A 17,773-nucleotide genomic window follows, 5' to 3' on the forward strand; every position below is an offset into this window, starting at 1 on the left:
GTGAGCTTAGTCCTTGTTTTAAAAAGTTTTCACCTGGGCACTTTATAAATATCAACTTCCTCGTTTTGAGGGGGGTGTGTGTGTGTGATGGGTAACCTCATGAATTTGGTTCTCTTGGTTTTACGTGGGTCTGGGGGACACACATTTGTGGTAGAAACTTGCTGCCTGTGACACCCCGCTAGCCCTCCCTTCGCTGTCCTTGAGGCAGAAACTCTCACTGTACCACGAGCTCCACCACTGGACAAGCTGGGCTGGCCCTGCGGTTTTGCTGTCTGGATTTTCTCAGTTCTGGGATTATAGCACACTTTGCATCTAGCCCTGGACTGATGATCATCCATCCATCCATCTATCTATCTATCTATCTATCTATCTATCTATCTATTTATCTATCTATCTGTCATCTATTTACATTGGTTCTGCAGACTGAAATTCTGCTCCTCATGCCTACACAGCAAGCGCTTTAGAGATAGCTCTTGTTTTCAGTTTCTTTTCCTTCCATCCTTCCTTGGACAGGGTCTCAATATCAGGCTGGCTGTAAATGTGGAGAAGTCCACCTGTCTCTGCATCTCAAGAGATTATATTTTTAAAAAAGGTTTCTTTTTCTTTTCTTTTTTGGTTTTTCGAGACAGGGTCTTTCTGTGTAGCCTTGGTTGTCCTGGACTTGCTTTGTAGACCAGGCTGGCCTCGAACTCACAGCGATCCACTGCCTCCCGAGTGCTGGGATTAAAGGTGTGTGCCACCTTGCCTGGTAGATTTATTTTTCTTATGATGTGTAAGTGCTCTGCCTGCAGGCCAGAAGAGGGCACCAGATCTCATTTTAGATGGTTGTGAACCACCAGGTGGTTTCTGGGAATTGAACTCAGGACCTTTGGAAGAGCAGCCAATGCTTTTAACCTCTGAGCCATCTCTCCACCCCCCACTCCTCTCAAGAGATTATATTAAAGGCTTATGCTGCCAAGCTGACTTTGTTTTACTTTTTTTTTTTTTTTAAATTTAAGAGCCGGGTGTGGTGGCATACACCTTTAGTCCCAGCACTCGTGATGCAGAGGCAGGTGGATTGCTGTAAGTTTGAGGCCAGCCTGCTCTACAAAGTGAGTCCAGGACAGCCAAGGCTACACAGAGAAATGCTGTCTCAAAAAAAATTTTTTTTTGTTTAAATTTAAGGTTCTTCTAGTATAGCTCCAGCTAGCCTTGAACCCATGATCCTCCTGCCTCAGCCTCCCCAGTATTGTGGTTGCAGGTATGAGCAACCACATTTGATCGATCAACTTCTGAAGGGTACACATTAGTATCTGTTTCTTCCTATAGTTTGTCAGGGGATGAGGAGGGTGAGGACGTGGGGTTGTGATTCTGAGGCTGTATGGTTAGAAGCACATAGTATTTTGATTATTACATCATCTTTCTTTGTCCTCTGGAATAAGAACAGCATAGGATGGCACCCTACATGGTGTCATGTGCATTTAACCCTAGAGGCAGGTGGATCTCTATGAGTCTGAGGCTAGACTGGTCTACAAAGCAAGTTCCGGGCAAGCCAGGTCTACACATTGAGACCATGTCTCAAAACAAACAAAACTAGGATACGGTGCCCTTCTTTGTCCTTTATGGTTTTTCTCCCATCTTTGTTTGCTTGTTGTTTATTTATTTATTTTTGAGATAGTCTCAACTGGGTAGGCCTGGCTGGCTTGTAACTTGTTCTGTAGACCAGGTTGGCCTCAAACTTAGAGAAATTTACCTGCCTCTGCTGACATTAAAGATGTAAGCCATTAGCTGGGCTTGGTGGCCCACAACTTTTAATCTCAGTACTTGGGAGGCAGAGGCAGGTGGATCTCTGTCAGTTTGAGGTTACCCTGGTCTACAAAGTGAGTCCAGGACAGCAAAAGCTATTACACAGAGAAACCCTCTCTCGAAACCACCCCCTACTGCACCCCCACCCCCAACAACAACAACAACAAATGTAATCCATTATGACTGGAAAGAAAAAGAAAAAAGGGAAAGACAATTTATTTTTTTAATTTGGAAGGTATCCAATGTAACCCAGACCAGCTTCCAGCTTCCTATGTAGCAGGCTGTGGTGGTTTGGATGGGAATGGCCCCCATAGACCACTATATTATTGGGTTTTTGTTGTTGTTGTTGTTTGTTTGGTTGGTTTGGTTTTTGGTTTTTCGAGACAGGGTCTCTCTGTGTAGCCTTGGCTGACCTGCACTCACTTTGTAGACTAGGCTGGCCTCGAATTCACAGCAATCTGCCTGCCAAGTGCTGGGACTAAGGGATGCACCACCATGCCCAGCTGACCACTATATTTTTGAACGCTTGGTCATCAGTTGGTGGAACTGTTTGGAAAGGATTGGGAGGTGTGGCCTGGTTGGAGGAAGTGTGCCCCTGGGAGTGGGCTTTGAGGTTTCAAGAGCTCACACCGGGCTCAGTCTGTTCCTGTCCATCTTGCTTGTGGGTGAGATGTAAGCTCTTGGCTACTGCTCCAGCACCCTGCCTCCCTGCCTGCTGTCACGCTGGTCACGGACTCTGCAACCACAAGCAAGCCCATCACTAAATGGCTTCTCTTCTAAGTTGCTTTGCTCACAGAGTCTCCACACAGCAATGGATCAGTGAGAAAGATGTGGGAGATGGCCTTGAACTTCTAGTCTCTTCTAGCCTCTTCTTGAAGACTCAGGTTACAGGCTTGTACCACCTTGCTGGGTGTCCTGTGGTTCTAGGGATGGAAGACAAGGCTCCGGATTCTAGACAAGCGATCTACCAAGTGAGCCAGATCCCAGTCTTAGCCCTAAAAGAGGACTTTAGACAATGTGTGTGTGTGTTGCATGCATGGGTGTGTATGTGTGTTTATGTGTGTGTTGCATGCATGGGTATGTATGTATGTTTATGTGGGTGTTGCACGCATGGGTGTGTATGTATGTGTATGTGTGTTGCATGTATGGGTGTGTATGTGTATGTATGTGTTGCATATGGGCCAAGGGGGAATGTCAGGTGTCCTGCTTTATCGCTCGCTCTCTGCCCTCAGCTGGTTCTTTCCGGAACCTGGAGGTAGGCTAGTGATGTGCCCCGCCCCAGCAGTCATCTTCTCTCTGTCTACCCAACCCTAACCCTAGGCCTGGGGCCACAGGCAGGTATGACCAAGCTGGGGTTTTTAAGTAGGTACTGGGGATTCAAACTCAGGTCCTCATGCTGCGCTAGCCATCTAAACCCTCTCTCCTGCTGGTCATCTCAGGCCTCTCTGTACTTAGGCTCTTCTCATTGAGGCTTCTGAGTCATCGCTCCCTGACGCTGTTATAAAGTCTGTTTCCTGGGAGCCAAGTGTGGTGTTGTATACAGCTACCCAGGAGGCTGAGACAAAATGGCGGAGTTTGAGGCCACACTGAATTATTTAGTGAGTGACTGTTCAGAAGAAAATGGGAAAATCCATTTCTTTTAACAGTGTTTATTGACCTTGAGCCTTTGTATTACTGAGAAGCAGCTACTTAGTCACTAGTTACTCACTGGTCAGCACACAGCAGTCCCCATATCTTTCCTCCTTTCAGGAGGATTTCAGGATTTTGAGGTAGGGTCTCACTGTGCACCTCTCTCTCAGTCTACGACAAAGCAAGAGAAAAATGCTACTGCATGTATAGGGGTCATAGACTGTGCCCCCACAAGCCACGTTTGGCCACCCATCCTCAAAACCAATTAAAGGAGCCAAGTTAACAGTGCCAAGCAGAAAAAGAGATTTATTCAACATGGCCACACTGGGAAGAAAGATGGAGAGATTCAGGGGCTCCCCCTAAGTCCTGAGAGTAGTGTCGAGCAGAAAACAAGAGGGATACGTAATAAACAGGTAAGTTCTGGTCCCCAACCCCTGTAGTCTCAGCTCCAAATCTCTGATGCAAGGTCATTTCCTTTTGGTGGTGGCTTCACTAAGAACAGCCACCATAAGCTCATATATTTGAACCCTGAGGGAATGTGGCATTAGTCCTTGTTGGGGAGGGTTTAGCCATGTTACAGGAAGTGTGTCACTGAGGGTGGGCTTTTGGGTTTCAAATGCTTGTGCCAGGCCCAGTGTCTCTCCCTCCTGGTGTAAAAATCTCATCCAGTGTTCGTGTGTCACTATGATTCCTGCCACAGTGACAATGGACTAAAGGTCTGAAGCTGTAAGCCAGCCCCAATTAAAAGCTTTCTTTGATAAGAGTTGCCTTGGATGCCAGGTGTGGTGGTCCCAGCACTCAGGAGGCAGAGGCAGGCGGATCGCTGTGAGTTCGAGGCCAGCCTGGTCTACAAAGCGAGTCCAGGACAGCCAAGGCTACACAGAGAAACCCTGTCTCGAAAAACAAAATAAAGCAAACAAACAAACAAACAAAAAAGAGTTGCCTTGGTCACGGTGTCTTTTCACATCAAGAGAACAGTGACTAAGACACCTCTCCCTGGAGGGGTTTCCTGTCTGACAGCCAAGGAGACTATCTCTTTAGCCTCTAGTGTCTCTTTAAAATATATTTGTTCCTGTCATACAGACTGGTCACAGATGGGTTGCAGTTCAGTGGTAGAACACTTGCCTAGTATATGCAAAACTTATGATTGGACCCCCAAAAGTGAAAATGAAAATAAACTCCTCATGTTGTTTAATATCATGTTAAATGGGGAAGCTAAGCTTTGAACCCATTCTGTGTTAGAGTCTGTTGCTTTCAGTGATAACTCAAGAGGCCCACACTGTAGGAGAGAAGGTAGAATATTGTCATCCTATGGTTCACCTTTGTATAGGCATGTGCCTCAATGAGTAACACTTGCTTAATGAATGTTAGTGAAAAAGAGGCATGAACTCAGCCTGGTTTCTTCTCTCTGAGAGCTTCAACAGGGGAATCCTAACCTGGTAAAGCAAAGACGCTACAAAGGTTTGAGAAAACACCAGGGCTTTTTTTGGTCATACTGTCCTCTTCTTGATGGCTGACTGTAACTCATCACCAAAGTTGCTGGAGAAATGGTTCAGTAATTAAGAACACAGAACACTCACTTTTCTTTTCTTTCTTTCTTTCTTTCTTTTTTTTTTTTTTTGGTTTTTCAAGACAGGGTTTCTCTGTGTAGCCTTGGCTGTGCTAGACTCACTTTGTAGACCAGGCTGGCCTAGAACTCACAGCTATCTGACTGCCTCTGCCTCCTGAGTGCTAGGATTAAAGGTGTGTGCCACCATGCCCGGCAAGAACACTCACTTTTCTTGCAGAAGACCTGAGTTTGCCTCTCAGAATCCACATGGCACCTCAAAACTGTGTTTCTGCAGTTCCAGGAGTTCTGACGCCCTCTTTTGGCCACTGCAGGCACTGCACACACGTTGTGCACATACATTTAGGTGAAACACTCAAACACATAAAAGCAAAACAAATAAAGTTATTAAAAAGTAGCATTGTATGAAAATGCCCATTATAGTTTAGGTCTGCTTTCATTTTGTACTATTTTAATTAGTTCAATAAAAGAATCCTCAGGGAATACAAAAACATAATTTTAATATTATTTTCTCCTTCCTGTATTCGGTTTTGTAACGCTGATGTTCAGTATAATAGAGTGAGCAATTACAGGTAATTGTAGGAACTAATGCTGAATTTGCATTAGAAGCACACACCTTTTACTGCCTCTAGCTGGCATTGTTAACTAGGTTATAAATAGTACAACTGACATCCTGCAGACAGAAAGAGCTTTTTGATGGGCACATGCTATGAATGAAAAGAGTGTTTACACACCTTGTTTCAGTTGGGAAGCTCTCATTATAACTAGCCAAAGGGAGATGTGGCGTATTTCCCATCACAGCCTTGCCCAAGAAGCCATATATGAGGAATAGTGGTGAAGTATTCTCAAAACAGACATTTATGGCTTAACAGTGGCATCTCCAACCAATATACATATTTTGATAATACTGATGTGCACTTTTAAGAAAACATAGCTGTTGGCCTTTGTGGTGTTTTGAATGGGAATGCAGCCCCCCACCCCATCCCCAGGCTCATATAGTTGAAATCTTGGTCCTCATTTGGTAGAACTGTTTGGAAAGTGTCTTACGTTTTATTGCTGTGAAGAGACACCATGATCAAGGCAACTCTTATAAAGAAAAACATCTAATTTGGGCTGGCTTACAGTTTAAGAGGTTTAGTCCATTATCATCACGGCAGGAAGCATGGCAGCAGGCCGGCAGACATGGTGCTGGAGGAGCCGAGAGTCCTACAACTTGATCCACAGGCAGCTGAAGAGATCTGTCTTCAGCAGGCAGCCAAGAATAGGCTCTGTTTCCATACTGGGCAGAGTCTGAAGAGAGGAGACCATAAAACCTGCCTACACAGTGATGCACTTCCTCCAATGAGGCCACACCTCCTCAAATAAGGCCACACCTCCTAATAGTGCCATTCCCTAGTGGCCAAGCATTCAAATGAATCTATAGGGGCCAAACCTATTCGATCCAGCACAGAAAGGATTAGGAGGTGTGGCCTTGTTTAAGGTGTGTCTCTGGGGATGGGCTTTGAGGTTTAATGCTTTTTCCACTTAGCTCTCTCTATCTCTCACCTGTGGACGAGGTATAATCCTTAGCAACTGCGCTGTCATTATGCCTGCCTGCTTGATGCCATCCATGCTCCCTGCCACAGTGATCATGAACTCTAACCCTCTGGACCCATGAACGCAATAAAAAAAATTTTTTTAAAATAAGTTGCTTTTGTCATAGTGTCTTATCTAGGCAATAGAGAAGTAACTAAGACATCTTGGATTAAATAATCCTGTGAAAGGCAGAGAAAGTTACAGGACTGAAGCTAGCAAGATGGCTCAGACAACCTGACTTTAAATCCTGGTACTCACATGGTAGAAGGAGAGAACTGACTTCCTAAAGTTGTCCTTTGAGCTCCGCACACCTGCACTGTGACACTCACATAGCCATACAATGAACACATACACACACACACACACACACACACACACAAAATTGAGGTGTAATAATTTTTTAAAAAAAAAATCACAGGACTAAGATAAATAAAGGAAGGAGGAGGAAAAAAACCAAAGGTTGAAAAAAAAAATGAGGTAAAGCTCATATTAGGTCATTTTACTGAAATCTATTTTGACTTGAAAACAAAAAAATTTTGAAGAACTTTTAATTACTGAAGCAGAACAAAAATATGACATGCATTTTAACTGTAGAGAATAAAATTATAGTTAATAAGGCCATGTTTTTGCTGATGTTTTATATTGCTGTGCAGGCTGTTTCTATTACGATAAAATGTGGGTAGCAGGACTAGCTATGATTCTGTAAATGACATGATTGGATTTGCAGACACCACACGTCTATGGGAGGCGGTGACATGGTTTTCAGTCCAACCTTGGGTTGTTATGGCCGAGCAGCAAGTATGACACAGATTTAATGCTCGCCTCCTCATCCTAATGACAGAGAGGCAAAGTGACCACATCTTTCTTCCTCCACATCTGTCTTTTGGCATCTACATTTGCCTGAGTGTCTTGATACCATGGTGACAACTTAGCAACAGTGAGATACAAATGAAAGTGATGTGGCATGCCAGGCTCAGATCATCAGTCACTGATGGGTAGGACATACGAAGAAAATATAGATGCTGGATGTGTCAGGAAAAAAAAATGGGGGGTGGGGGGGTGGAACATGTGTGACAGTTCTAGCCATCTGCCCTCCTCCATCTCCTCATCTTATATCTACGTGAACACGAAGAAGGCACAAAAGCCTGTACGTGTCTGTTTATTTATTTTGTATTTTATGTGTCTGGGTATTCTGCATGCAGGCATGTCTTTCCACCACTTGGGTGCCTGGTGCTCACAGAGACCAGAAGAGGTGGGGCTCTCCTGGAACTGCAGTTACAGATGGTATGAGCTGCCATGTGTGTGCTTGGAATTGAACCTGAGTCCTCTGGAGGAAGGGACAGTGTTCTTGAGCCATCTCTCCAGTCCTGGGATAAAAGTCCTAACAATCCTAAACTAGTGAGATGGTTCAGCAGGTAGAAGGGCTGACCACAAAACCGGCTAAACCTAATCTCCTTATTCCACATAAAGGTGAAAGGAGAAATACAGATGTCATAGAGCTTTCCTTTGACCTCCACATGTGTGGAATGGCACATGCTCCCATACATAATAATAATATGTAAAATATAAGAGCTGGAACTTACCCTGGATCCTCTAGAAAAGCAGTATGTTATTATTTTTTTTAAAGGAAATTCAAATTTGTTCTGTTTTACCAATGAAGACTCAGGAGCCAGATTCTGAGGTGAAAATTTGCAACTCAGAGAAGCAGAGAAATCTCCCCGCTGATCTTTCTATTCAACTCACATCCCAGAGGAAAAATCCAAAGGCAGGAAGCCCTTTCTTCCCCTCCACACTGGCTTAATACCCTTCAACTCAGAAGTCTCTCCTTTCTGTTTAATTCCTGTCAGCTGTTTACTGGCTCTGGCTCTTGACCTAGGATTAACTTTATTTAATCTTGCTTACATAAAGCTTTTGGATTAAAGGTGTGTGTTAGGGCTAGCTAAACCACATTATAATCATCTGTTTACAATCAAAAGAAAGATCTTGGATTAAAGGAGTGTGTTAGAGCTGAACCACACCAAACAAGAAACAGGTTTTTACAGTTCATAATCTCAGGATTCACAATGGGATCAAATATCCTGCAATAGTTCCCTCTTTTTGTTTAAATAAAAGACTTTTCTCTAACATCAATAAACTGTATACTATCTGGTTAAAAAAAAATTCCTAATGCCCAGTCCATTAGTATTTGGCAACCTTGGAGAAGATACTCTACTATCTATCCTATGTTGGTGAGTTCAAAGTTCTGTGCCTAAATCACTTTGCATCATAATTTTCATTACCAATCAAAAAAACATCTTTTTAGGCCTAAAACGTCTTCTTAAATCCTAAACAACACAAGCTTAATTTTAAGACTGTAACTATTTAGTCTTCAAGCCCATCAGAGACCTGAGAAGGATAAATATTATCTGAATAAACAGGAAGTGCTGAGCATGCAGATTCCAAATCCAGAGTCTGCTGGCTACCTGGACAGTCACCCAAGATTTCTCTATAATGTTCGAGCACCATATTTAGCCTTCTGGTTCAGAATATCTGGCAGAATTTTCTGTGAAGCAGGCATTATGAAGGATTTACCTACCTTATCCTTGCAAAGCTCAGCAATCAGCTTTCCTGCACCCAATTTGTCCAGTGTTCTGTCTGCAGTTGAAGCAAGGACATTTTCTTTCCCAGTGGCTAGCTTGCCACATATGAAGCTATCTCTTAAGGGTGTCTTATTGTTTTGGTTTTTTGGGGGGGGGTGTTTTGTTTTGTTTGTTTGTTTGTTTGTTTTGATGTTCATCATCTTCTTCGAAGTCAAAATGGGGTACTGGGGCTGGAGAGATGGCTCAGCAGTTGAGAGTACTGACTGCTCTTCCAAAGGACCTGGGTTCATTTCCCAGCAACCACATGGCAGCTCACAATTGTCTGTAACTCCAAGTTCTGACACCCTCACACAGACATACATGTAGGCAAATCACCAATGCATATAAAGTAAAAATAAATAAATTGTAAAAAACAAACAAACAAACAAACAAAAAACCAAAAAACCCCAAAATGGGGTACTGCCAGGAGCTAACATGTCTCATTGTCAAAAAAAGTCTTAAATTAGCAAAATATCTTTAAACGCCATAATCTATAGATCTCTGAGGTTTTTGAAGACCAATCTATATCTAGTATATTTGAATTACTTGTTTCTAGCTATATACTGTCTGATTAACTTAGAAAACACTTGTGATTGAACTAGTACCTAACAAAACTACAAGTTTGATTTACTACTAGTTTGCATTTTTAATTATCCTAAACAATCTGTGATAGTAGCTTTCAAAAGAACTAGAATTTCACATTGCATTTTAAAGAATTACATAGATACAATACCTTAAAAAGAGTTGATACATAGTATGCTGTAACTAAAATATAACCTTAATTTTGAATCAATATACAAAAAATCTATACTAATGTAACCAATTATAACCTTAATCTTGTTTCAACATACAAAGATGAGTAGATTCAATAATCTGCCCTTTTTTCCTATTATTCCTATATTATTTCTATTCCCTGCCCCCTCCTTTTTTTTTTTTTTTTGAGACAGAGTTTCCCTTTGTAGTATTGACTGTCCTGGACTCATTTTGTAGATCAGGCTGGCCTTGAACTCACAGAGATACATCTGCCTCTGTCTCCCAAGTGCTGGGATTACAAGTGTGTACCACTGCGCCCAGTTATATACCCCTTTTTTGTCTAAATAAAAAGGAAATATTTTAACTCTAATATGGTAAAGCTATTTACAAAAGTGAAGAAATTTTTGCTAAGCTTTCCACAATGTCCAGCTTGGTTTTATTTGGCAGTCTTTGGATTAAGTAGTTTTGAGTTAGAAATTCTGTAAAGTGTTTGTGTTAGTCTCATATGAACTCAGCAATGTAAATGTTCGAAGCAGTCTAGTCCAAAGCTGATCTTTGGGTGGTTGTTGTCAGTTTCATGGCCATCCTGACTAGGTAGAAAGTAACAGTCAACTCAAAGCACTGTCTGAGCAGAACATGGCAGCAGAAGGAGCATGGAGCAGTTCTTCCCAGTGGCTGATGTCACACAGTCCAGGGGCATTTGTCCTTTGGGGGTCTCGTCATCTTCTTGAAAACCTAAAAGATTATGTTAGGAGTGGTAGAAAAATCTAAATATTTAAAATTCTATATTAACCAGATCTCAGGAAGGTTTGCGGATCATAATCTATTAAGTACATCTGAGGTACACAAACTTTGTTCCTAGTTACTTGCTTCAGACTCAAACATGAAAATGTGTACAGGAAGCTAGAATGAAGCATACTTCTAGAACTAGTTAATATTCTGCATGACTACTAGCATCACAACAGAAAGTTTACACGTGTGTAATGGTCTTATGGATTTTGACATAATATTTATACCTTAAAAAAGCTAAAAAGTCAAACGAAAACCAAAAGATTATTACATCAGTGGCAATAGAATAGTCCCTTATTTTTTATTTTCCTCTGTGCCATATCAGGTGACTCTTTTGATATGAGACAGAGATTTGGGATTTTCTTTTAACAAGCATGCATGAGTACCTTTTGGGTTACTTCTTGCAGGTAACGGAGTTTGGTTATACAAAGAACAAGCAGGACATCACCTTATAATTTCCTTAGCTTGTTGCCAAGTGATAGAAAAAAAAACTTTCTTTAAACCTTTGCTGTTGCCAGCTGTGATGGCACACACCTGTAATCCCAGGCTTGGGAGGCAGAGGCAGGCAGATCTCTGTGAGTTGGAGGCCATCCTGGTCTATAGATTGAGTTCCAGGACAGCCAGAGCTACACAGAGAAACCCTGTCTCAAAAAAAACCAGGACCATAAATAAATAAATAAATAAATAAATAAATAAATAAATAAATAAATACCTTTGCTGTTACCATGGTGTTTCTTATGAAATTCTGAGGTTTCTAGCACATTTCTTATTAAAAGCTGATCAATTTCATCATTACTTTGTGCTAGGTAGACCCGCATAGAATCTGGTAAGTATTTTATACACTGGATGATTGTTAATTTTTTTTTTCCGAGACAAGGTTTCTCTGTTTAGTCCTGATTATCCTCTCTTTGTAGACCAGGCTGGCCTCAAACTCATGGAGATCGCTTGCCTCTGCCTCCCAAGTGCTGGGATTAAAGGTGTGCGCCACCACCGCCTGACAGATGATTTCTATTTATAAGTACTTGTTGTAGTAGAATAAATAGCAAAGCTAATTTCCAATCCTCTGGAATAAGTTCAGCAGTTTCAATATATAAAATGATTCTTTCTGCATATTTCCAGTCAGTAACTATGTTAAGAGATTCATGAAAATAACATAATGCCGTAAGAATGGCATACAATTCTGACTTTTTAACTTGATCATAAGGACTCTGAGCCACTTTACTTATTTTTTTTTCCCTGACTTATAACCTGCCTTTCCTGTTTTTATTTGCATTAGTATAGAACGGGCTGGAGAGATGGCTCAGAGGTTAAGAGCACTGACTGTTCTTCCAAAGATTCTGAGTTCAATTCCCAGCAACCACATGGTGACTCACAGCCACCTATAATGTGATCTGATGCCCTCTTCTGGCCTACAGGTATAATTCAGGCAGAGTATTGTATACATAAAAAAAAATGTAGGTCTCCAAAAATTGGTGTCCCTTTTACTATACAAGGGAGAATCCAATTAGCTCTTTCTATAAGTTGAAGTCTCTTGCTTTTGGGATATTTGTTCTTAATCTCGCCCAAAAAAATCACTACAAGCTCTTTGCCAATGTTCATATTTTTGCCCATATTGAGGCAATTTCAACATTAGTAAAGGGTACTACTATTTCTGTTGGGTCTATCCTGCTAATTGATGACGTTTCATTTTTCCTTTCAGAATCAATTCAGAAATCTTTTGTTTGTTTTTGTTTTTGTTTTTCCAAGACAGGGTTTTTCTGTGTATCCTTGGATGTCTTGGACTCACTTTGTAGACCAGGTTGGCCTTGAATTTACAGAGATCTGCCTGCCTCTGCCTCCTGAGTGCTGGGATTAAAGGCGTGCGCCACCACGCCTGGCTAGAAATTACTTCTTCTCTCAGATTAGCATCATAAACATGGGATCCAATATCAGCCCTACCTCTAATCCATTGCTCTATGTCTATGGAGGCTGATCTTCCCTTTAAAGGTCTAATCCCTTTTGTACTCTGAATTAGCATTTTTAGTGTGTGTGTGTTTTTGTTGTTGTTTTGTTTTTGTTTTTTGTTTTTGTCTTTCGAGACAGGGTTCTCTGTGTAGTCTTGGCTATCCTGGTCTCACTTTGTAGACCAGGATGGCCTTGAACTCACAGAGATCCGCCTGCCTCTGCCTCTCGAGTGCTGGGATTAAAGGCATGCACCACCACACCTGGCTTTGAATTAGCATTTTTAAAAGCTAAAGATTTAATCAGTATTTTTCTGACTTCTGAATCTGATATCACTCTATTTACAGCTGAAATCAGTCTTTGTGAAGATCAATTAGTGAAGGCTTCCTATGGTTCCCTGATTATTCAATCTTGTTCCAAGCATTTAAAGCTGATAGTGCCAAAGTATGATCATCAAATTCAAGCTACCTTTGTAAATCAGTGTATTGACCTTCACCTAGCAACGGATCCTGGGAAATATCAATACCTCTTGCGTGGTTTCATTCCTCTATGGCCATAGCTTCCTCTTTCCACCATGTTGCCACTGTAACCAAGGGCCAGCTTTCAATATTGCTGCTGCCAAATCTGTCCAATCTTGTGGATGATCCTCTTCTGAGCCAACCATGAATTTAGAATCTTCTTCACATAGGATAAATGCATACACCAGGGAACAATTCCTTCCTTAAATCTCTTTGAATCTAATATGTCTATAGGATTACATTTAATTTCATTACAACCTTGGAGGGTGCCTGATATGTCTTGTATAGTAACAGGAAAAACTAAGGTTGTTTTTCTAACAACATTGGGGCTCCCCTTTCAGTTTCATTATGTGGTGGCATGGTAGGCTCTTGTCTAAATTCCTCTGTCTATGTCTGAGTATTTTCTTTATTCTCATTTATAAATCTCTCTAATTTTTCTTCTAAGGCTTGTATCTTATCAATCCACTTTTTCTTTGAGTGAGTACAGAAATCCATTATGGGTATTAGGAATAAAGTATAAAGGACTGGAGAGATGGCTCCTCCATCCTTCCATTATGGTATTTCCCATCCTTAACTGTCTCCTTGCGGACTTCCCAGGTGACTTACCAGATCTCATGGCTTCTTGGTTTGTCCAAAGATGAAGTGATCTCTTTGACTGAGGGGTCTTGCCACAAGTTGGAATGCCAAAATGTTATTTTTAAAAAGGAAATCCCAATTTGTTTGATTTTACCAAATGAAGACTCAGGAGTCAGATTCTGGGGGATGAAAACTTGCAACTCAGAGAGGCAGAGAAAGCTGACCTTTCTATTCAGCTCACGTCCTGAAGGAAAAAGCCAAATATTAAAAGCTTGCTAGCTCAGCCAACAGCCCAGGAGGAAAAAGCCAAAGAAGCTAAAGAGCTCCCTCCTTCTTTTCCACAATGTCTTAAATATCCTTGGACCCAAAGTCCTCCATATTTACTTATTATTTACATATTTTAAATATTTACATTATCTTACATATTTATATATTAACTGCTGTCAGCTGGTTTCTTGCCCTGCCTCTTGACCAAGGTTTAAATTTATTAAATCCTGCACAGAAAGCTCTTGGATTAAAGGTGTATGTTAGGGCTGAACCACACCAAACAAGAAAGAGGGCTTTACAGTTCAAAACCTCAGGGATCACAATGGGATCAAATATCCTGCAACAGCACTAAGTACTTTCAACTGCTGAGACTCTATGAAACCAGGCATCAGCTGGGTGTGGTGGCACAGGCCTTTAATCCCAGCACTCATAGGTAGAGGCAGGTGGATCTCTGTGAGTTTGAGGCCAGCTTGGTCTATAAAGTGAGTCCAAGACAGCCATGGTGACACAGAGAAACTCTTTTTCAAAAAACTGAAAACAAACAAACAAACTAACAAACAAAAAACAAAACAACAACAAAAAAAAGAAAAAGAAAAAAAAAAAGAAAATAAACCAGACATCTGCCCTGCTGTTTGTCTTTGTTTGAGACAGGGTGGCACTACGTAGCCCTGTAACAGGCTCTGAAGACCAGGCTGGCCTTGCACTCAGAACCAGCTGCTTCTGTCCCCAACTGCTTGGATTAAAGGTGCGCACCACCACATTCTGCCTCTACCCACTCTTATTATTTATTTTATGTGTTTTGCCTTTGCTTGGTACCTGTGCAGGCCAGCCTTGAAGAGGGTGTTGGATTCCCTGGAACTGGAGTTACAGCCAGCTGTGAGCTGCCATGTAGCTGCTGGGAATTAATTGATGAGCCATCTCTCCAGACCTTTTATTTGAGACAGGCTCACTGGGTGCTCTGTGGCCTAGGCTGGATTAGAACTTGTGGCAGCCATCTTGCCTTGGCCTCCTAGGTGCTGGGATTATAAGTATAAACCACACTCAAACTGCCTTTCTCTCCCCCCTTCCCCCACTCTCTCTCCTTCTCCTTTTTCTTTCTTTCTTTCTTTCTTTCTTTCTTTCCTTCTCCTACTTCTCCTTCATCTTTTTGGTTTTTTGAGACAGGGTTTCTCTGTGTAACAGTACTGGCTGTCCTGGATGCACTTTTGTAGACTAGGCTGGCCTTGAACTCACAGTGATCCGCCTGCCTCTGCCTCCTGAATGCTAGGATTAAAGTGTGTACCACCATGCCTGACTCTTTGTTTCTTTGTTTCTTTGTTTCTTTCTTGTTACAGGATATGTGATCCCATTGTAAAACCATGTCTCTTGTTTGGTGTGTTTGAGCTCTAACACACACCTTTAATCTAAGAATTTTATATTTATGGAAAACAGGTGATTATGGTGTGATTCAGCCAGACCTAGCACACACCTTTAATCCAATAGCTTTCTGTAAACAGGATTTAATAAAATTAACCCCAGATCAAGAGGCAGAGCAAGACTCATGTGGCAGGTGGTTAGAGTAAGAGAGACCTTCAGTTGAAGGGTATTTAAGACAACGTGGGCAAGAAGAAGGGGCTTTTGAGCATTAAATTAGCAAGATCTTTGGCTTTTGGATCTTGAGCTTTTTTAGCTCTCTGGCTCTTTTTTTTTTTTTCAAGACAGGGTCTCTCTGTGTAGCCTTGGGTGTCCTGGACTCGCTTTGTAGACCAGGCTGGCCTCGAACTTGCATCTGCCTCCCGAGTCCTGGGATTAAAGGCGTGCGCCACCACGCCCAGCTGACTATGTAGCTTTTCGCTGCCTGGAAGTCACTATGTAGACTAGGATGGCCTTGAACTCAGGAGATCTGTCTCTGCTGCTAGAGTTCTGGCTTGCTTCTTTCTTCCCTTCCTTCCTTCCTTTGTTTGCCCACAACCACTTGTGACTCTTGCTCTACCCTCTCTGGTCTCTGAAGCATCACCTACACATTAAAAAAAAAAAAAGATTATCCTTGACTAGTGAGTTTGAGGACACCCTGATGTTTATTAGTAGACTGTCTCAAAAACACAACAAACCAAACCACACACACAAACACACACACACACACACACACACACACACACACACAGGTAGATGGTTTTGTTTTGAGAGGGTCATATTATGTAGCCCTGCCTGACTGGTTTGACCTTGAACTCAGAGAATTCTTCCTGCCTCTAACTCCCTATGCTGGGACCTAAGGCATGGACCACTAAGTCTAGCTATACATATTTTGATATTATTACTTATATATCAATAGAACCATATAATCATTGACCTGTAAACAAATAATATATGAAACATGAAACTTATAAGCATTTTTATTATTATTACATAGTTTATACTTCACTAAAGATGTTTAGAAAGAATAAAAAGTAAATAAAAAAGAAAAATCCAAATGTGGTGTCTCTTGTGTGATCTCAACTCTTGGGAAGTGAAGGCAGGAGGGTCAGGATTCACATTTACTCTTTTTTACATATTAAGTAGGAGGCTAGTCTGAACAATGTGAGATCCTGTGTCATAGAAAAGGACAAGATGGCTAAGTGGGTAAAGGCACTTGCCGACCTGGTGGCCTGAGTGTGATCTCTGGACCCACATGTTGAGTTGTCTTTTGACCGCCATGTGTGCACTATGGCATGTGCACAATGCAGTGAGAGGATTCCTAATGTGGGAGGGGAGGGGGGAGAGGGGAAAGCAGAAACAAGCAGCAGTGGGAACCCACAAGTAAGTAGTGTGTTCTCCAGACACAAGCTAAGTCTCTGTGTAATGGGGGTGTGTGGGCAAGAGGCAAATGCCTGGAAACCGAGCAGGCGCATGAACAGCAAGGAGGCAGTCAATCCAGGCAGCAGACATCAAATGTCCAGCTTAATTCTTTGAGAATGTTTGCTGTAGTTTGGATATAGTTTTTTGTTTCGTTTGTTTGTTTGTTTGTTTTTTCCTTTCTCTTTTTTTAAAAAAAGATTTATTTATTATGATGTATACAGTGTTGTTTCTGCATGTATGCCTGCACACCAGAAGAGGGCATCAGATTATATTATAGATGGTTGTGAGCCGCCATGTGGTTTCTGGGAGTTGGAACTCAGGACCTTTGGAAGAGCAGGTGGCACTTTTAACCTCTCGGCCATCTCTCCAGCCCTTTGTTTTGGTCTTTTGAGACAGAGTTTCTCTGTGTTATCTTGGCTTTCCTGGACTCACAGTGATCTGCCTGCCTCTGCCTCCCAAGCATGCCCGGCTTGTTTGGATATAGTTTATCCCCCAGAAAATCCATGTTGTAGAAACTGGGTCTCAAATATGTTGATGAGCGGTGGGTGGGTCTTTAAGAGGTGGGCCAAAGTCGGTGACATCACAGGAAGGCATTCGTACATTCTTTAGGAGTGGGCAGGTCACTGACATGGTCAGATTTCCTAGGAGAGGATTATCCTTTTTGGTGAGGTGATATGAAATCGAGCCAGCTTTCTCAGCTCACTGTCTTTCTCCTCTCACCATGTGATTTCTTACACACACACACACACACACACACACACACACACACACACACACACACACACATTCTGTTCCATGAAGTTAGACGGGGCCCTTCGCCAGATTTCAGTGCCATTATGTTCGGAATTTCTGCCTACCAGAAGGAATTTTGAGCCAAATAAATATTTTCCTAAAGACTACAACCTCACTCAGTTTGCTATAGCAAACCAAAAAGGTTTATT

The 17,773-nt window shown here is 41.9% G+C and overlaps 1 protein-coding gene across 1 annotated transcript in view; it reads right to left on the bottom strand.

Moving 5' to 3' along the window:
- Window positions 1–6,099: 6,099 nt before the first annotated feature.
- The window catches only part of PDSS2 (decaprenyl diphosphate synthase subunit 2), a 263,281-nt gene continuing 251,607 nt past the window's right edge, over window positions 6,100–17,773 (bottom strand). The window contains exons 9-10 of the mRNA XM_084774454.1: window positions 13,782–13,995; window positions 6,100–6,271 (exon numbers count right to left, since the gene is read on the bottom strand). The gene's annotated coding sequence lies outside the window, so the exon portion shown is untranslated. The remainder of the gene's footprint in view (window positions 6,272–13,781; window positions 13,996–17,773) is intronic.

Source organism: Acomys minous (genome assembly GCF_964271855.1).
Source record: "Acomys minous genome assembly, chromosome: 3".
NCBI lineage: Eukaryota > Metazoa > Chordata > Mammalia > Rodentia > Muridae > Acomys > Acomys minous.